At 47.1% G+C, this 19,008-nt stretch overlaps 1 non-coding gene across 1 annotated transcript; it reads left to right on the plus strand.

Moving 5' to 3' along the window:
- Nucleotides 1–18,294: 18,294 nt before the first annotated feature.
- Nucleotides 18,295–18,420, plus strand: LOC144826728 (U4atac minor spliceosomal RNA). The gene has a single exon (XR_013609920.1). It is a non-coding gene; the product is annotated as a U4atac minor spliceosomal RNA (small nuclear RNA).
- Nucleotides 18,421–19,008: the final 588 nt, after the last annotated feature.

A 19,008-nucleotide genomic window follows, 5' to 3' on the forward strand; every position in this document is an offset into this window, starting at 1 on the left:
TGGCTCAGCACATACTGCAGGGAGAGGTAGCGCAGCATAAGTGCACAGACTCCAAGGCGGTGCGCCTCCAGGATGATGATTTCATTTGCAGAAGTAGAGCAGGGTCAGGGAAAGCACACCCCATACCCACAGCCCTGCCTCTGCCTATGTGACTGCACTGACTTTCCTATGAGACGGAGACGAACTCCTGCCCAGCCTGGCCCCGTAGTCAAGACACTGAGTGCAAGCGGCTAGTATGGCCATTCTAGGATCGGGCCCTCACAAACTCAAATAATAATGTGGAAAACAACTTAAAACAAGAGCAAAGCCTGCACTTTTTGGGGGGGAACATAGTCTATATTTTAGACTGGCCCTGAACCCCTGGGCCCCCACCCTGTAGCTACGCCCCTGGCTACCAAACCAGAGTTTCGTTCTTACAAACTGTAGCCCGAATCCTTAGGCCCACATCTGTGCACTTCCCAACAACAGATCATGGCCACAGCTGACATTTTAGGAGGACCAGAGAGGAACATCAGGTGAAGCCATTTCCATACTCATTTATTTATTTGTAAAGTTGTATATAGCGCTGGCTAGACCTGAAGGTATCAGTGCGCTTTACATGAGGATCAGCGAGTTACAGGTTACATAATTACATCAATTACAAGAGCCAAGTATAGACAATAGGAGAAAACAAAAGACATGAAATTACACAGTAATATGAGGTATTAGCACATTCAGAGGAAGGGTTGTGCCTCATTGCTTAACTTTCAAGGCACGAAGTAGATATAGGTCTATTTGTGGCATACATTCCACTACTCATGGAGGTCTGATGTGCCCCTGCTTGAGATGGAGTAGAGGAAAATATGTTACTTTACCAGTGCAAATGAGCCACTTTCACTGTAAGAGTGCAGGGAAGTATGTTTGTGCACTTCCAAACAGCTGTGCTCGTGGTCCTTTGCAATGAATCTTGCTTCGACTGAGGCTGTTGTAAATAAACCTCAGAAGCGGACAAATATTTAGATTTTCGGGCCCACAAACCAGAATAGAGGCACTTGACACTAAGGGGCTTATTTACAAGCCGCTTGCACCGCCGGTACGTAACTTATTCGCATATTAAAAGGGATGCACCGGCGGCCCAGGGGCTTGTAAATAAGCCCCTAAATATGTCACATCCCTAAGCATGATATGCATGAAAACAGCCCAAGTAGTGTACTCACTCCAATTCGTGGGCACAAAATCCACACCCACATAGAGAGGTCAAAATGCACTCAGTGGGTAAGCCACGTCACATACCAACATAAAGGGCCTTTTTAGAAAAAGTTTGCTAAGTTATGCATTTGCACAAACACTTCTGTGCAGGGATCGCAATTACAAGTGGTACAGTGTTTATTGGACCCGGTAATTACCAAGGTTGATAAAGAATGCATCATTCTTTACATTTAGTCATGTCAAACCTGTTGGAATTTAAAAAGGGGAAAAGGCATGGTATTTACCGATTTTGGTGCAATATGCACCAAAATTCGCACATTATTCTGCAAAAGCTCAGAATATGCTATACGTTTCGTATCCGACAGGGCCTACTCACAAGCTGGCCCAAAGTGAAACTTAGAGTAAGATCATGACAGAATCTATTTATCACACAGCTATTGCTGTGTGCCATATAGTAATAATAGTTGTGCCACTCGCAAAAGATGTTATTTGCCAACCAGGTCATAACTTATGATCACCACGCCATAACAACTCCATGTTGAATGGTAATATTTACAACTGATACAGCTTTGAAATGGTAGTGGTGTGTGATTCAACGGTTAAACACAACACGTTGTGTGATTACACTAAAAGGATGAGGAGAGAGGATGTTGACTAACAGCTAGACGGTCGACCTCGAAGCTGGGGAACCGGGTTCGAGTCTTGGCAGGGACGCAAAAACATCCTATGATTCTGGGCAAATCACTTAGGGCCATATGTATCAAGCAAATTAGCATTCGCAAAGGCCGAAATTCGCAGAATTTCGGCCTTTGGAATACGAATTTGCTAAATGGTGGCCCACATGCATCAATATCGGCTTTTGCGAGTTCTAAATTGCGAAAAATAACGATTCGCAATTTAGAACTCGCAAAAGCCTATGCATGAATATTTTTAGGGTTTTTTTGCAATTCGGTAAAAATCGCTATTTTTACCGATTTGCAAAAAAAAAGCAAATTTTCAATTGCGAATTCACAATTCCCATTCATTCCTATGGGCCAAAATGCCCATAGGAATGAATGGGAATTGCGAATTCACAATGTGCAATTGCAATTCATCAATGCATTTCAAGGGTGGAGAGGGGGGTCAAAATGACCCCCCCCTGCACCCATGAAATGTACTTTTCAGCATAAGTTACATACACACATGTCCTAAGGACATGTGTGTCTGTAGCTTAACAGTTTAAAAAATGCATTTTTGTGCATTTTTAAACAATTTCGCAAACTACCACGAAGTTGAACTTCGTGGTAATTTGCACTTCCAATTTAAAAAATCGCACATTTTTCTGTAATGATGCATAGCATTTAAGAAATCGCACAATTGCGATTTCTTATATGCTAACGCAATTTTAGAAATCGTAAAAAAGATGCGACTTCTAAAATGGCATGATGCATCCCAAACAGCACTTTTGCATTCGCAAACGGCCGATTTTAAGGAATCGCACCGTTTGCGACTACAAAAATGCTTGATGCATGTGGGCCGGTATGTATTAAGCAAAATCTGGTGCAAAATAAGGAATCGCAAAATTTGTGATTCCTTATTTTGCGATTGCATTTAAGGAATCACAAATTTTGCGATTCCTTAAATGCAATGTATGAAGCAAAAACAATTTGCAAAATGTCCTTAAGGAATCGCAAATTACCACCAACTTCTAGTTGGTGGTAAGTTGCGAATTCCTTGAAAAATGCACATTTTTGCATTTTTCAAAGTGCCATGTGACGCACATACATGCCCGTAGGGCATGTATGTGCGCCACATGTGCACCCATGCATATTTCAGGGGTGCAACAGGGTGTCCTTTGGACACCCCCGCACCCTTGAAATTATTCTCAATTTGCGATTAGCAAATTGCAAATCGCAAATTGAGAATAACTTCCCATTAATTCCTATGGGCCTCCTGGCCCATAGAAATGAATGAGAAAGTATTCCATAATTGCGATTCGCAATTTTCTAATCGCAATTAAGGAATTTTAAGACATCGAAAAAAAATGCGTTTTTGTACATACATACCTATTTGCGATTCTCAAATAGCGATTTCTTAAAAATCGCTATTTGAGGATCGCAATGGGTATCTTGATACATATGGCCCTTCATCTCCCCGTGCCTTCCAGAAATTAATGTGTTCGTCTGTAACATGATTGGTGCTCATGTAAAGCGCTCAGATTCCTCGGGTCGAGTTCACGATATATAAAACTCTTAAAAAATAAAAACATTAAAAGGGTAAGCTTTGTCCTTTTATGGTGAGAAGAATGAAACATCTGTGGTGTTGCCATTTACCGCACATGCACAATCTTTCCACCTAAGAGGAGCCTTGGAGACAGGGTTGTATGTTGAAATATTGACTACAGAAATACTGTGCTATCAACATATCATAGCCAAAATATAGGGAAGCAAAATATCAAGAAGGTAAGTGCATATAGATAAGTCAAATACATTACTATTATTAACTCCATCTTCATATACCTTGAAGATATATTTATATTTATATTGTCAACTAAACCTTATCTTAGTTATACATACTTTGTCATCAGTTTGGTCCTCAATGTGTTGCCCATTATATTCTGATAAACACAAGGAGATGATGGACGGAGTGCTGAATTTTTTCACACTCACCCCCAGATCCAGCCCGACCTGCCAAGCCTGGTCTTCCCTGGACTGGAAACAAGCATCCTGGGACCGGGTCCATGGTACCACTCCTCATCAGCCAGGCTAGCCTGAATCCAGTGGCAAAGTGAGCAAGAGACCCACGTCTGGATGTACCCTCCCAACTTAGGGCGAACAAAACAAACACAAGGAGATGATGGATGGAGCGCTGAAACTTTTCGGACACTCACCCCCAGTCACAGATCTGGGTTAAATCCATCATCATTCTTTAGCTCACTTCACCACACCAGTTTAAACCCAGCTATATGTAAATCAGTCTTGGCCCTGTGCCTCATGGGAACAGTACAATCCGAACTGACAAGTCAGGTCTTTCCTGGACTGGAAACAAGCATCCTGGGACTGGTTTCGGGGTAACACCCCTCATCAGCCAGGCTAGTTTGAATCCAGTTGCAAAGTGTGCAAGGGACCAATGTCTGGGTGTACCCTGCCAACTTAGGGCAAACAAAGCAAACACAAGGAGATGATGGACGGAGAGCTGAAACTTTACAGACAGTCAGCCCATCATATATCTGGGTTAAATCTATCATCATTCTTTAGCTCACTTCGCCACCCCAGTTTAGACCCAGCTATATGCATATCAGTGTTGACCCTGTGCCTCATGGGAACAGTCCAGCAGGAACTGCCAAGTAAGGCCTTTCTTGGACCTGAAACAAGTATCCTGGGACCGGTTTTGGGGTAACACCCCTCATCAGCCAGGCTAGCCTGAATCCAGTGGCAAAGTGAGCAAGGGACCCATGTCTGGATGTACCCTGCCAACTTAGGGCGAACAAGCGAACACAAAGAGATGATGGACGGAGCGCTGAAACTTTTCAGACACTCACACCCAGTCACAGATCTGGGGTAAATCCATCATCATTCTTTAGCTCACTTCGCCACACCAATATAGACCCAGCTATATGCAAATCAGTCTTGACCTTGTGCCTCATGGGAACAGTCCAGTCCGAAATGACAAGTCAGGTCTCCCCTGGACCGGAAACAAGCATCCTGGGACCGGTTTTGCGGAAACACCCCTCATCAGCCAGGCAAGCTTGAATCCAGTTACAAAGTGAGCAAGGGACCAAGGTCTGGGTGTAGCCTGCCAACTTATGGTGAACAAAGCATACACAAGGAGATGATGGACGGAATGCTGAAACTTTACAGACAATCAGCCTGTCACAGATCTGGGTTAAATCTATCATCTTCTCTAGCTCACTTCACCACCCCAGTTTAGACCCAGCTATATGCAAATCAGTGTTGACCCTGTGCCTTATGGGAACAGTCCGACCCGAATTGCCTAGCAAGGTCTTTCCTGGATCCAGAAACAAGCATCCTGGGACGGGTTTTGGGTAACACCCCTCACCAGCCAGACTAGCTTGAATCCAGTGCCAAAGTGAACAAGAGACTCCTGTCTGGGTGTACCCTGCCAACTTAGGGCGAACACAGCAAACACAAGAAGAAGATGGATGTAGTGCTGAACCTCTTCAGACACTCACCCATAGTCACAGATCCGGGTTAAATCCATCATCAATCGTTAGCTCACTTCTCCACCCCAATTTAGACCCAGCTATATGCAAATCAGTTTTGACCCTGTGCCTCGTGGGAACAGTCCAGCCTGACCTGCCAAGCCAGGTCTTCCCAGGACCAGAAACAAGCATCCTGGGACCAGTTTCGGGGTAACACCCCTCATCAGCCAGGCTAGCTTGAATCCTCTGGCAAAGTGAGCAAGGGACTCATGTCTGGGTGTACTTTGGGTGAACAAAGCAAACACAAGGAGATGGTGAAATGAGCTAAAGAACGATGATGGATTTAACCCAGATCTATGACTGGGGGTGAGTGTCTGAAACGTTTCAGCACTCCGTCTATCATCTACTTGTGTTTGCTTCATTATATTCTGGTAGCACAATACTCTGGAGTCCATTTTAATGTGGGATACCTGAAGAAAAGATATATATCTGGAAACACCTAGTAGCTTGGAACCATGATAACACTTTTTCCAGAAGTCTAACCTAATAGGTTTTTCTCCAAAGTTGCAGAAACTGAAGATAATTTAATGCTGAGAGGCTCACGTATAGGTCCACGTCACTTCTTTAGCTGTTGAGGCAGACAATAATGTAAACATCAGGTACAAATTATCCTCCACAGAATGGGAATCTACAATCACATAAGATTTTCCAAGGGATGATATACATTTTAGATCAGAAACTGCCAGTGGCAGTGTCTGTCCTTAGTACTGTCACTAAGTCATCAATACCAGTACATTACCACGTTCCCTATCCATGTGAAGCAAAGACCACAGGTGTATCATGATCTCAGTGGGAGGTCCTGCGGCCATCATTTGACCAATTTCTAAAACTGTTTAGGAGCATAGCAGATTCTAATGTCTAATGTCACTGATTGTTTATTGAATGCAAATATGCACAGTATATGAGACAGTACTGTCATCTCACATGTATGTTTAGATCCTGTTGAAGTGTCTTTAGTCAGTGACAAGGCACTTGGCCTCACCAGGCAGCTTCATATCACCTGCCTCAGCATCGCCACATTTCAATATGCCAACAGTATATCCAACAGTGGACATGTGTCAAGTGATTCACCCAGACCTATTGGCACTCACTGCATGTCCATCATTCCGTCGTCAAGAACAGGGGTAGAGGCCATGCAGGTGCTAATGTTGTGGATGCAACAATTAGGATGTACAAACAGTACTGCGAACACACAATGTATGATTGGGACTGATGGACCCGATGTGGCACATGGTACACGTGTGGGTTTTATAACCCCATGTACATCTGGACATATATTGTTTCTTCTCAAGTAATTGGCATGTTACACGTATGAACCAAAGTATTACCTATGTGTGATCTGGCAGGGAGCTTGCCTCTTTGTTGTTACCATTATTGTGTTCTGTTCTTTTCTTTTCAATGGCGAAAATAACACTGTTCTTTAAGCCTCATACAAATAGAGGTTGCCAATTATCATTTTTTTCTAATTGTACCCTTGAAACTGTTGATATTTTCATTGTGTAATGTGGTATCTATATCACCTTTTGCACTGTGGGATTGGTATCCCATATTCATTTATTAAGTCGCTGTGAGAAGTTGGCCTGATGTGCAGTGCTCACTATTCTAGTGATCACTATATATCAGTCCAAACAACCCTTATTGATGATTGGTTGTAAGTCAACCTTATAGACCAGCTATCCTAGTAGCATGGATACGAGCAGTCTAAGGCTAAGACTCTAGAGGGCGTGTTAAGCCAGCTGTTTTACCATCACATTACCCCTTGAACACCCAGTGAAAGGACACCACACAAGTGTTATGAAAATAAACAGTGTATTTATTAGAATCACAACAGCCCTGTACTCTTTATGAGGACAGGGTGCTAGGCACACAACAAAACTCTTACGAAAATACTTAAGTTAGCACAGTATATACAAATGCCCGAGGGGCACGAAAAACCATATACTCTGAAAGTGGAATGCGAAATTACTAGCAGGTAAGTACAATACTAATAGGCTTTGGAATCGCTAGGACTTGACTAGGGAATCGTTAGATTACTTCTAGGAGGCCCAGGGGACTCGGGTGCAGAGTGTGCACTCTCACGCGGGATGCGGGACAAAGTCTATGATAGCTAGTAAAGTTAGAGTTAGTGTTCACGGGCGAACCCGACCTGGTAGGGAGAAAACGAAAGTGGATCCTGACCCTTGGATAGTGAGGCTATGCTGGGGCACCGAAATGCCGAAGTTACCTAGCCCAGGGGCTGCAGCTGCATAGGTCTCAAAAGACGTCGGGAATCCTCGTAGACGAACCAGGAGCCTGGAAGAAAGATGCTGGCAGGCGACCAGTGAAGAGAGTTCGAAGGGATCCAAGCCTGGATCTCGAAGAAGGATGATACCTGAAAGCAGAGGGGACCAAGTTCGTGACTACTAGCCAGTAGTCAGTGGGCACCAGGAGGGCACCCGATGGTAGTCACCTTGGCTAGGTGAGTGGGCGACGCTGGGCTCTGCAGATCTCACGGACCAGGAGGCGTTGTCGGCGACCAGGATGGAGAGGCGAGCTGTCCCACGATGGATGAAGCTGTCGGCGTCGAAGAACCCAGGATTGGGCAACAAAGCCTTGAGGTCTCGTCGCACTCACGGTTCTCAGCTTGGCTGTAGAGGTGAGTAGAGGTCGGAGGTGCCAGGGAAGCCGGGTCTTGTCGAGCTGGGCAGTCGGATTCCGGAGGAAGGACTTACAGCAGACCGCAGTGTTCTTCGGATGGTGCCTGCGGATGCAGGGTGACTACTCCTTAGCCACAAGGGAGAATCTTGAGGAAGAAATCTTGAAGTCCTTTCGTAGAAAGTCGTGTCTTGATTCCAAAGATGATCTAATTTGGAAGGGGGCCTGCTCCTACCTTTATCTGGGAAAAGGGGGCTGGCACGCGACTAAGTCCTGCCCTATGGGTGGGACCAGGAGGGGGGTGGTTACACCCCTCTCCTTTGGCGGGCTTTCCCCAGGCCAGGGGCTGGAGTGCCCCTGGAACTGGTTTCAGCCGGCCTATGCACAGTGAGCACCGGGGTGCCACTTGCAGTCACCTTCCTCTGAAGCCCTGCCTACCTAGGATACACAAAATCCTGTCTGGGACGGTGCTGGCACCGCCCCTGGCAGGAAACCCTTTGTCCTTATCTCCTGCTCTGGGAGGACTCCCAGCAGCAGGAGGGCAGACTTGTGTCTCGGTGGCAGCATCCATTTTGTGGAGCTGAGGCTCTGTCTGACTTTAACCGGGGTTACAGGTTACATACATGTCGTGTCCCTCTAGAAGGGTGGAATGCTAACCCCGTCACCAGAATTGGCGAGGGGTTAGTATTCCAATTCGTATGACACCTTACTCGACATGTTTTGATAAAGCGATACCAGAGTTGGCATATAACCGCGAGGATTATAATGCACTTAAGAGTATATGGTATGCGATATCATGGAAACGGCTAAGGGATAGGTCCCGAAAGCCGCAGACAGGCTCAGCTCATGCCAGAGCACCATCTCACACGATTCCAAGCACTCTGCCTTCAGGATTGTTAAGGCCTGCCATAGGAGTGACTGATAGGAGATCTGTGTGTCCATTTTGGGGTTAGATATAGGTATACTATATCTAAAGCAAAGGGTGAGTACACCACCTTGCCCCAGCTGTCGTGCAGCCAGTTGTGTCAGTTTAGTTAGTCAGCCCAGGGGTGGCATAATACATGCTTCAGCCCCTGGGAGACTTCTGGGTGCACCTCAGCCCTGGGTACAGGGACTTGGAGAGGGCCCAGTGCCAATTCAGTACCTGAGTACAATTTGGATAGAGAGAACAGCTAGGCTGTGGGTCTGATTAGCAGGCCCACAGCCAGGGAAAGTCGTAAACCAGTGCAGAAAAAAGCAAAAATCTGGGTGATCATAGGATTGCAGACCCTACTCTCCTACATGACCCCCCCCAAACTTTGGGACAATAAACTAACCTTGACCAGGTGAGTCTTTTTGTTCTAAGTGGAAATACCTGGAGAGCCCATCAGCATTGCTGTGATCAGTACCAGGTCTATGCTCCACTGTAAAATCATTCCCCTGTAGGGAAATGGACCACCTAAGCAGTTTGGGGTTTTCACCCTTCATCTGATTTAGCCACAAGAGGGGCTTGTGGTCGGTCTGAATGGTGAAGTGAGTGCCAAACAAGTAGGCCCTCAGCTTCTTCAGGGCCCAAACCACAGCAAAGGCCTCCCTCTCAATAGCTGACCAATTTTTCTCTCTGGGGGTCAGCCTCCTACTAATGAAAGCAATAGGCTGATCATTACCATCAAAATTCAGTTGAGACAGAACAGCTCCCACACCCAACTCAGAAGCATCTGTTTGGACAATGAATGGCTTGGAGTAATCTGGACTCTTAAGGATAGGTGCTGTGCACATGGCCTGCTTTAGGTCATTGAATGCTTTCTGACAGCTTGCTGTCCACTGAACTTTCTTTGGCATCTTTTTGCTTGTCAGGTCATTAAGAGGGGTCACTATGGACCCATAATTTCTGACAAACGTCCTATAATAACCAGTCAGGCCCAAGAAAGCTCGAACCTGAGTCTGGGTGATTGGAGGAGCCCAGTCCTGGATGGCCTGTATTTTATTCTCCAATGGCTGAACCTGGCCTCCACCTACAAGGTGGCCCAGGTATACAACCTGTGTCTGCCCTATCTGGCACTTAGTGGCCTTGATAGTGAGGCCTGCCTTTTGCAGAGCCTCTAACACTTTCCTCAGGTGGACCAGGTGATCCTCCCAGGTGGAGCTAAAGACAGCAATATCGTCAAGATATGCTGCACAGAAGTCATCCAGCCCAGTGAGGACTTGATTCACCAACCTTTGGAAGGTGGCAGGTGCATTTTTCAAACCAAAGGGCATTACCACAAATTGATAATGCCCACCAGGGGTAGAAAATGCTGTCTTGGGTTTGGCCTCCTCAGCTAACCTGATTTGCCAATACCCAGCTGTCAAATCAAATGTACTTAAGAATTTGGCAGAAGCCAATTTATCTATAAGTTCATCTGCTCTTGGTATTGGGTGGGCATCAGTCTTAGTGACTGCATTGAGGCCTCTGTAGTCTACGCAAAACCTCATCTCTTTCTTACCACCCTGGGTGTGAGGCTTTGGCACTAGAACTACTGGGCTAGCCCAAGGGCTATCTGAGGGCTCAATGACTCCCAGCTCCAACATTTTCTGCACTTCTGTTTTGATGCAGTCTCTAACATGATCAGGCTGTCTGTAGATTTTACTCTTGACAGGCAGACTGTCCCCAGTGTCAACATCATGGGTACACCAATCAGTTTGGCTGGGTGTTAGAGAGAACATATGTCTGAAGGATTGCAGAACTTGCCTGCAATCCTGTTGCTGATGCTCAGTGAGGCTGCCACAAAAGACAACACCATCTACTGACCCATCATCAGGATTCTGAGTGAGCAGGTCTGGGAGAGGGTCACTCTCTTCCTCCTGTCCCTCATCTGTGGCCATGAGCAAGCTCATGTCCTTCCTGTCAACATATGCCTTGAGCCTGTTTACATGGAGCACTCAGAGAGGGCTCCTGGGAGTTCCAAGGTCCACCAAGTAGGTAACCTCTCCCTTTTGCTCAATGATGGTGTGGGGCCCAGACCATTTGTCTTTCAGAGCTGCTGGGGCCACTGGCTCCAGCACCCACACCTTCTGTCCTGGCTGGTACACAGTCAGAACAGCCTTTTGGTCATGCCAAGCTTTTTGGAGTTCTTGGCTGGCCTCAAGGTTATTAGATGCCTTTTCCATATACTCAGCCATCCTGGAGCGGAGACCAAGTACATAGTCCACTATGTTGGTTGCAGGCTTTTTGAGAGGTCTCTCCCATCCTTCCTTCACCAAACACAGGGGTCCTCTTACAGGATGCCCATACAGAAGCTCAAAAGGGCTGTAGCCAACCCCCTTCTGTGGGACCTCTCTGTAAGCAAACAAGAGGCAGGGGATCAGGACATCCCATCTTCTCCTAAGAGGTGCAGGTAGTCCATGAATCATCCCTTTGAGGGTCCTGTTGAATCTCTCAACAAGCCCATTGCATTGTGGGTGATAGGGTGTGGTGAACTTGTAGTTCACACCACACTCCTTCCACATTGCAGTCAGATATCCTGACATGAAGTTTGTACCTCTGTCAGAAACAACCTCCTTAGGAAAGCCCACTCTGGAGAACACTCCAACCAGGGCCCTTGCCACTACAGGTGCTGTAGTGGTCCTAAGTGGAAAAGCCTCAGGATACCTGGTGGCATGATCCACCACCACCAGTATAAACTTGTGTCCTGATGCTGTCTGGGGTTCCATTGGACCAACAATGTCAATCCCCACTCTTTCAAAGGGGACCCCCACCACAGGTAGTGGTATGAGGGGGGCCTTTGTTGTGCCACCTGACTTACCACTGGCTTGGCAAGTGACACAGGAGCGACAAAACTCCTTGGTATTCTCATTCATGTGGGGCCAGTGAAAGTGTGAGACAAGCCTGTCCCACGTCTTTGTCTGACCTAAATGACCTGCAAGGGGAATCTCATGGGCCAAGGTGAGAAGGAAACCTCTCAGAGACAAGGGGATGACCAGCCTGCTGGTTGCACCAGGCTTGGGGTCTCTTGACTCAGAGTACAGGAGTCCATCTTCCCAGTATACCCTGTGGGCACCTGTGGCATTCCCTGCAGCCTCAGCAGCAGCCTGCTGTCTGAGGGGTTCAAGGGAAGGGCAGTCTAACTGTGCTTTCCCCAGGTCTGCTCTGGAGGGTCCCCCTGAGCCCAGAAACTCAACTTGATCAAGTTCAAGCTCTTTAGGCTCAGTTTCCCTCAGCTCTCTCAGATCAGCCTCCTCAGAGACTTGATCCTCAACCTGGGGCAAGGGGGAAGGCAAAGCCTTACCCTTACTGCTCTTCTTCTTGGAAGGTGTCTGGTCCATTCTTTCAGGATCCAGCACCTGTTCAGTGGGGCATCTTCTGGCCTGTGCCCTAGTCACAGCAAGCACATGTGCTGGCAAGCCTAACATCTCCATGTGAGTCCTCTGCTCCACTTCTGACCATAGTGATGACTCCAAATCATTGCCCAACAAACAATCAACTGGGAGGTCTGAACTGACTACAACTTTCTTTTGTCCCTTCACTCCACCCCAGGAGAAAGCCACAATCGCCACACTATGACTAGTAGTGACGTTGCTGGCATTGGTCACCAGGAAATCAGTACCTGGCATGATCTGTCCAGGGTCCACAAAGTTAGGTGTCACCATGGTGACACTGGCACAAGTGTCCCTGTAGGCCTGAGCCATCCTGCCATTAATCAAAGGTGTCTGCCTGTATTTGCCCAAAGTATTGGGACTTATATCAGGGGATATATCCATATCCCCTGTACAGACAAGGACAGCCTGAGTGAGTGTGCCAACTAAGTTGTCAGACCCCTCAGTTCCCAAGGTTAACCCAACTAATGCCTTGGGAGGTACACTACCACTACTCACTGTACTAGGGGGTGCAGTTGCCTTAGGGGCTGTAGTGGCAGGAGTTTGTCCTCCTCTTTTGGTGCACTCACTAAACCAGTGAGACTTACTTTTGCAGTACTGGCACCATCTCTTTGACTGGCCTTCTTGAATCTTCTTCTTCTGGGAAGCCTGACCCCCACCCTCTTTGGTTTGTTGGGGACCTGGTGAAGACTTCTGGTCATTTTGTTCACTCTTAGCATTACCCTTCTGGTCTGCTTTCTTCTGACCACCCTGGTTCTGGTTCTGGTTCTGCTTGATCCTTGTTCTGACCCATTTGTCTGCCTTCTTTCCCAATTCTTGGGGAGAGGTCAGATCTGAATCAACAAGGTGCTGGTGCAACAACTGGTTCTGACAATTATTTAAAATTTGTTCTCTCATCATGAGATTGTACAACCCTGTGTAATCAGTAACCTTGCTACCCAGCAACCAGCCCTCCAAAGCCTTAGTGGCACAATCCACAAAGTCAGACCAGTCCTGAGACTGAGTTTTCTGGGTGTCTCTGAACAGCAACCTGTACTGCTCAGTGGTTAAACCAAACCCATCAATCAGTGCATTTTTCAGGACCTGGTAATCATTAGCATCCTCCACTCTTGTAGTGAGGAGCTTATATCTACCTTTACCATCAAAGGAGAGCCACAGTATAGCTGCCCACTGACTCCTGGGAATGCCCTGCACAGTGCAGGCCCTCTCCAGAGCAGCCATCCATTTCTGGATGTCATCCCCTTGCTTAAAGGGGGGCACTATCTTAGTCAGGTGTTTAGTATCTAAACCCTTCTCTCTATCTCTTGGGAGATTGCTGCCACCAGTGGGAGCTAACCCACTCATCTGCTGCTCTCTAGCCAAGGCAAGCTTCTCTTTGGCCAGGGCAATTTCTTCCCTTTCAATCCTCAGAGTAGCCTGTCTCATCCTAGCTTCATGCTCCATCCTCTGAGGGGAAGTCAATCTCCTTTGGGGAGAGTTCCTTCTCCTCTGAGAAGAGGCATTAGAGTGCATAGATCTATTGGAGTCCCTAGAAAGAGATCTATCTCTCCTAACTCCAAGGTTAGGCCTACTTAGGGTCAGTACTGGGGGTCCCCCAGATCCTAACCCAAGCAAGTCTAAGTTGGCCCTAGTTAGCCTTCTGACTACCTCAAGACCTTTGTCTACCTCATCCCCAGAGAGTTCCCCTTGATCCTCCTCCTCAACTGCATTGGCAATGTTGGGGAGGTCTGGATCTCCAGAGGTACCCTCTAAGGCTGGCATATTCCCATCTAGCTGAGAAAGCTTTCTCGCATCATAAGTCTCTAAGAGACCTATTAAAAAGGGAATGGTGGGGTTAGACCCCTGTTTCAGTTTCCTGGAGGTACACACTTGTCTCATCTCCTGAAAACTGAGAGCTGCATATCTTGATTTGACCTGTGGAGGGTCAACATCCACAAGGGGAGTCTCAGTAGATTCTCCTTGGGTAGACATGCTCTTTCTAGTGAGGTGTAAGTGGTGTACTTACCTACACTATGTTTGCCTACTGATCCCTTGCTAGAGTTGTAGTTTAGGGTGTGCTAGGCCCTAGGAGCTACAACAGCTGGTTCAGTAGAACTCAGAGTATTCTAAGCTAAGTTATATGTACCTTTAGTAGTTATGTGATCTTTCACAAGATATTCTTAGGATATGTGTGGTAAAACAACAGCAAGCTCAAATCCCACCGCTGCCACCAATGTGAGAAGTTGGCCTGATGTGCAGTGCTCACTATTCTAGTGATCACTATATATCAGTCCAAACAACCCTTATTGATGATTGGTTGTAAGTCAACCTTATAGACCAGCTATCCTAGTAGCATGGATACGAGCAGTCTAAGGCTAAGACTCTAGAGGGCGTGTTAAGCCAGCTGTTTTACCATCACATTACCCCTTGAACACCCAGTGAAAGGACACCACACAAGTGTTATGAAAATAAACAGTGTATTTATTAGAATCACAACAGCCCTGTACTCTTTATGAGGACAGGGTGCTAGGCACACAACAAAACTCTTACGAAAATACTTAAGTTAGCACAGTATATACAAATGCCCGAGGGGCACGAAAAACCATATACTCTGAAAGTGGAATGCGAAATTACTAGCAGGTAAGTACAGTACTAATAGGCTTTGGAATCGCTAGGACTTGACTAGGGAATCGTTAGATTACTTCTAGGAGGCCCAGGGGACTCGGGTGCAGAGTGTGCACTCTCACGCGGGATGCGGGACAAAGTCTATGATAGCTAGTAAAGTTAGAGTTAGTGTTCACGGGCGAACCCGACCTGGTAGGGAGAAAACGAAAGTGGATCCTGACCCTTGGATAGTGAGGCTATGCTGGGGCACCGAAATGCCGAAGTTACCTAGCCCAGGGGCTGCAGCTGCATAGGTCTCAAAAGACGTCGAGAATCCTCGTAGACGAACCAGGAGCCTGGAAGAAAGATGCTGGCAGGCGACCAGTGAAGAGAGTTCGAAGGGATCCAAGCCTGGATCTTGAAGAAGGATGATACCTGAAAGCAGAGGGGACCAAGTTCGTGACTACTAGCCAGTAGTCAGTGGGCACCAGGAGGGCACCGGATGGTAGTCACCTCGGCTAGGTGAGTGGGCGACGCTGGGCTCTGCAGATCTCACGGACCAGGAGGCGTTGTCGGCGACCAGGATGGAGAGGCGAGCTGTCCCACGATGGATGAAGCTGTCGGCGTCGAAGAACCCAGGATTGGGCAACAAAGCCTTGGCTAATTCAAGCCCACGCGGTGGACTCAAAATGGCGTCTTGAGTGGACCAGGAGGGTCCGGGGTGCTCCTCTTCTGGAAGAGAGCAAGAGCCAGTCTGGAGCAACCAGACCAGCAGCAGTGATGTCGTCGGGCGTCGTTCAGAAGGCCACAAGCCAGCGGGCTAGTAGCCAAACAACGCGGTGAGCAGCAAAAAGCAGAAGGGCCCCACGCCGATCGTGGAGATGCTGGGGGGCTGCTCTTCGGTGCTGGAGCTGCTCAGGGTTGGGGCTTCTTGGACCCCAAAGCACTCGCCAGGAGATTACTCGGCGGGCTTGCTGTGACGAAGTCGTGCAGTCTTGGCAATAGTCGGTCCCTTGAGGTCTCGTCGCACTCACGGTTCTCAGCTTGGCTGTAGAGGTGAGTAGAGGTCGGAGGTGCCAGGGAAGCCGGGTCTTGTCGAGCTGGGCAGTCGGATTCCGGAGGAAGGACTTACAGCAGACCGCAGTGTTCTTCGGATGGTGCCTGCGGATGCAGGGTGACTACTCCTTAGCCACAAGGGAGAATCTTGAGGAAGAAATCTTGAAGTCCTTTCGTAGAAAGTCGTGTCTTGATTCCAAAGATGATCTAATTTGGAAGGGGGCCTGCTCCTACCTTTATCTGGGAAAAGGGGGCTGGCACGCGACTAAGTCCTGCCCTATGGGTGGGACCAGGAGGGGGGTGGTTACACCCCTCTCCTTTGGCGGGCTTTCCCCAGGCCAGGGGCTGGAGTGCCCCTGGAACTGGTTTCAGCCGGCCTATGCACAGTGAGCACCGGGGTGCCACTTGCAGTCACCTTCCTCTGAAGCCCTGCCTACCTAGGATACACAAAATCCTGTCTGGGACGGTGCTGGCACCGCCCCTGGCAGGAAACCCTTTGTTCTTATCTCCTGCTCTGGGAGGACTCCCAGCAGCAGGAGGGCAGACTTGTGTCTCGGTGGCAGCATCCATTTTGTGGAGCTGAGGCTCTGTCTGACTTTAACCGGGGATACAGGTTACATACATGTCGTGTCCCTCTAGAAGGGTGGAATGCTAACCCCGTCGCCAGAATTGGCGAGGGGTTAGTATTCCAATTTGTATGACACCTTACTCGACATGTTTTGATAAAGCGATACCAGAGTTGGCATATAACCGCGAGGATTATAATGCACTTAAGAGTATATGGTATGCGATATCATGGAAACGGCTAAGGGATAGGTCCCGAAAGCCGCAGACAGGCTCAGCTCATGCAAAAATCTGGGTGATCATAGGATTGCAGACCCTACTCTCCTACAGTCGCTTTTCCATTAAAGTCAGTTTTGGATTGGAGGCTTATCAGCTTTTGGTCGACAAAAAGCTTTCTCTGAAGGCCCACTAGAGTCAGGACTGTTGGAGGAAGGGCATTTACACAGCCTGGTCTGTTTAGAGTGAACATCGTGATGTCTTTTTTTCTGTCCGTCACGAACAGATAAAACCCAAGTGGCTAAGGACAGAAAAAAAACAAATATTGACACTTACACCCAGGATGAAAACTCTGTGGGTGTGGGGCAATATTTTTTTGTGCGTCAGTAAGTAGCTCCAACTTTATTTTTGAGGATTTTATTTTGTAAATGGTGGATGGCCATGAAAACCAAGAGCGGTGTGTCCACTACACTTAAGAGAAACTACCATAACTGAACACTTGCTGCAACATGAACCTCAATTCCTGCTTCCTGATTTACTTCCCGACACGGCCAATCTGACAAACTATGATACTGAAATGATTGACTTGTACATGACCTGGCAATCTTGCACAGGTCTATGCGTAGCTACTTGATACTGCCTTTGATTACTGTTTTTAGGTCTCAGCTGGCGAAAGCAGCGCACATGCCCTGCTCTCGTCATACAAGAGCTTCTTGGTATCAATACAGATTCCAAAGCTCTCGGAGGCGGAGTTGAAGCCCCGCCCATCTTTTTAATTGGTTTGCGTCATCTTGCATGCAAAACGCTAGCTACTCATTGTAAAGGAGGCTTCTTAGTCCCTCTTTGTTGCCGCCTTGTCACCTTTTGGCCCCGCCCACCGTGATTTGATCTTTTACCGGCGGCGTGACACTCTCTCCTTCATTAGTCCCCACGCACTTTTTTCTTTTTTCTTCTCACTCAGCTTTCGCAAAGTCAGCCGTGTGTTTATTTTCACATCGCGCTTTCACTTAAAGTGAAAGCGTGATGCGAAAGTAAACACGCGGCTGCCTTTGTGGTACCGCGCTATTTCATGTAACCCTTCGAACTAATAGATCTGGGAAACACACACGAGATAAAAATGCATTGTGGAAAATGAACCATTAAATACTTAGAACTACGCACAATTACATATTGGAAGATTGAATACAAGATTTGAAGCGAGTGAATTTAAATACCATTTTAAATAAACAACGTTTTCCAAACACCGAGTCTGCAAAACTCAAGCCTTCCCGGGCAGAGTGTCAACCTTTCTCTCTGTCTGTTAATATGCAAATCAACACGAGAAGGGGGCGCAATGCAAGAAGGGCTGCATTCCAATGGGGAGGGGACAAGATTGTCGATTCAGTAAGCTCACCTTCCTGCTGTAATACTGTTCAGAAAGCCAGACTTTCGTTGCAATCAATATTAAAATTCCAGATCACCGTAACAAAATGAGGGTCTTTACTGGTCATCAGCGATGTGCTAGCATTACTTCAGCAACCATCCTTATCTTGGGGTTGCACTGCTGTTCAATGAATGTATAGTGAGGGCAGCACTGCTAACACCTTAACAACAAGTGCACGCCAATATTGCGACAGCTTTAGAAAGGTGCAATTTTTGGAACCCTTAGTTTTACTCATCGTCCAACAAATAGGAAATCAACTATTACCATTGTCAAGCTCAAAGATCTATAATCGCCTATAGGTGGTAGCACCATTGACTCAGATGAGCATGTCTGATTATTTCTCGCCGCTGGAACATCACTTCACCCATAATACTATGCCCACGAAAGAGAATAAGGTGATTTACTATTTTAACTCTTGTCCTCGAACATCTGAGGCAGTGTTTGTGAGCCTTCCATTTCTATAGGAATTAAAAACAAGCATTGAAAATGCAATAGGTCTCGCCTTTGATTAAGTTAAAGCCATTTGCTTTGCTAATGGTATTGTATAGCAACGCAAATGGCTTTAACTTAATGAAAGGCACGACCTATTGCATTTTTAATGCTTGGTACTTAACTGCGTAACTTAAGCAAGACGCCTCAAAAGGGAGACTGTGAGAAATGGGGGTCTCTAGCTGACATTGGCTTGCACCCTGTCTAAGTAGAGGCCCTTCCTTCTAATCAGGATAAGGGGGTTACACACTGAAGATAACCCCTGCCCACCCCCTTGGTAGCTTGGCACGAACAGTTAGGCTTAACTCAGAGTCAATGT

The sequence above is a fragment of the Lissotriton helveticus genome, chromosome 3_2, assembly GCF_964261635.1.
Source record: "Lissotriton helveticus chromosome 3_2, aLisHel1.1, whole genome shotgun sequence".
NCBI classification, from domain to species: domain Eukaryota; kingdom Metazoa; phylum Chordata; class Amphibia; order Caudata; family Salamandridae; genus Lissotriton; species Lissotriton helveticus.